Genomic DNA, 2,154 nt, shown 5'->3' on the forward strand with positions numbered 1-2,154 from the left:
AAGAGATTGAGATTGTTGACAGCTTCAGTATGCTTGGCTCTACAAGCAACACTCTTGGAACCAGCAGCCAGGTAAAGAAAAGACAAATTGCACTGGGAAAGTCTGCTGTCAGAGACCTCTCCAAAGTATTGAGGAGCAATGATGTCAGTCTGGAGACTAAGATGTGCTTGATACAAGCCATGGTCTTTGCAGTCACTTTCTATGCATCAGAGGGCTAGACAATGACTAAGGATGATAGAAGGAGAGTTGATGCCTTTGACCTTTGGTGCTGGAGAAGAGGTATTGAATATACCATGGACTGCTAGGAGAACAAAGAAGTTCATCCTGGAGAGGGTGAAACCAGGCTTCACCTTGGAGGTAAGGATTCTGAAGCTCTGTCTGACATACTTTGAACATGTTGCAAGGTGGGATCAGTCCTTGGAGAGGGACATCATACTTGGGAGGGTGGAGGAACAGCGCAGGAGAGGAAGACCCTTGATGAGATGGATTGATTCCATCACTTGGGTAATGGGGATCGGCGTGTTGGAGACAGTGAGGTTGGCAAGGGATAGAGCAGGGTTTAGGGCTGTTGTATATAGGGTCACTATGAATTGCAAGTAACTCAATAGCACATAACATCAACAACAACCACTGACATGCAGTCTATGTTCCAATTGCTTGTTTTTGTTTTTCCTCATTTCAACTAACTTCCAATCTGGGCTCAACCACTACTATAATTATCTTCTTTCTTTAGCGTTCATAGGATTTCCAAAGGCCTGTTATTTAGGAAGGTGATGGCCTGTCCTGCTTCCTAGTCCGTCTTAGTTAGGGAGCTCCATCAAAACCTGTTCACCATGGATAACCCTTATGGCATTTGACACGCGAGTGGCACAGATTTCAATATTACAGCAACCCCAAGTTTTCTTAATACAGCAAACTGACAGACAAATGCTGTACCACTTAGAACAATGTTCCCTCCAAACACAACCAACTGACTTTTAAATACAAAGGTCTGCCTGCCAGATACTGATTGCTTAAAAAAGAAAACAGGACCTTCAGCAAGGCCGGCACCATCATGTTTTCTTGGGCAAACCTCGTTGTCTCGGCCTGGGCTGTGCAGCCACAATGGACTCAAGTTCGAAATATGGCAACTTTGAAAGATATTACCAGGTGACTGAAGTCAATCAAAAACATTCAGAAAATTACCAAGTCTATGAAAATGGTAGCCGCAGCAAAATATGCCCGAGCAGAGAGGGAGCTGAAATCAGCTCGAGTATATGGAGTCGGATCTCCAGCACTCTATGAGAAAGCTGATATTAAGGTTCCTGAAAACAAGAAGAGACACTTCGTTATTGGTGTATCCTCAGATTGAGGGCTTTGTGGTGCTATTCATTCCTCGGTTGCAAAACAGATAGAAAGTGAGGTGGCCGAGCTTATAGCAGCTGGAAAAGAAGTTATAATTGTTGGGATTGGAGATAAAATCAGGGACATCTTGCATAGGACTCATTCGGACCAATTTCTGGTAACATTTAAAGAAGTGGGAAGGAAGCCTCCTACTTTTGGAGATGTATCAGTTATTGCTCTTGAATTGCTGAATTCTGGCTATGAATCTGATGAAGGATCTATCATCTTTAATCGATTCAGGTCTGTCATCTCCTATAAGACTGATGAAAAGCCCATATTTTCCCTTAATACAATTGCAAGTGCTGAAAGCATGAGTATCTATGATGATATTGATGCTGATGTGCTACAAAATTACCAAGAATACAGTCTGGCAAACATCATCTACTACTCTCTGAAGGAGTCCACCACTAGTGAACAAAGTGCCAGGATGACAGCTATGGACAATGCCAGCAAGAATGCCTCTGAGATGATTGACAAATTGACTTTGACATTCAACCGTACCCACCAAGCTGTCATCACAAAGGAGTTGATTGAAATCATCTCTGGTCCTGCAGCTTTGGATTAATGAAAATCAAGTGTCATCCTCAGACAAGAGGTAAAGAAGAAAAGTTAAGCCAGCTCATTTCATTATGCTTAATGCTGTCCTTGTCAAATTACTAAAGACAGCAAGATATTTGTAAGTTATCTTACAATAAATGATTTTAAAATTAAAACAAAAACAAACCAAAACAAAACAAAGATTCTTACCACTGGACCAATAAACAACATTGT

At 41.7% G+C, this 2,154-nt stretch overlaps 1 pseudogene; it reads left to right on the forward strand.

The window, feature by feature from the left end:
• Positions 1–1,054: 1,054 nt before the first annotated feature.
• Positions 1,055–1,948, forward strand: LOC102877385 (annotated as a pseudogene).
• The last annotated feature ends 206 nt before the right edge of the window (positions 1,949–2,154 follow it).

The sequence above is a fragment of the Elephantulus edwardii genome, unplaced genomic scaffold (genome assembly GCF_000299155.1).
Source record: "Elephantulus edwardii isolate Elephantulus edwardi_28Jun2011 unplaced genomic scaffold, EleEdw1.0 scaffold00063, whole genome shotgun sequence".
NCBI classification, from domain to species: Eukaryota; Metazoa; Chordata; class Mammalia; order Macroscelidea; family Macroscelididae; genus Elephantulus; species Elephantulus edwardii.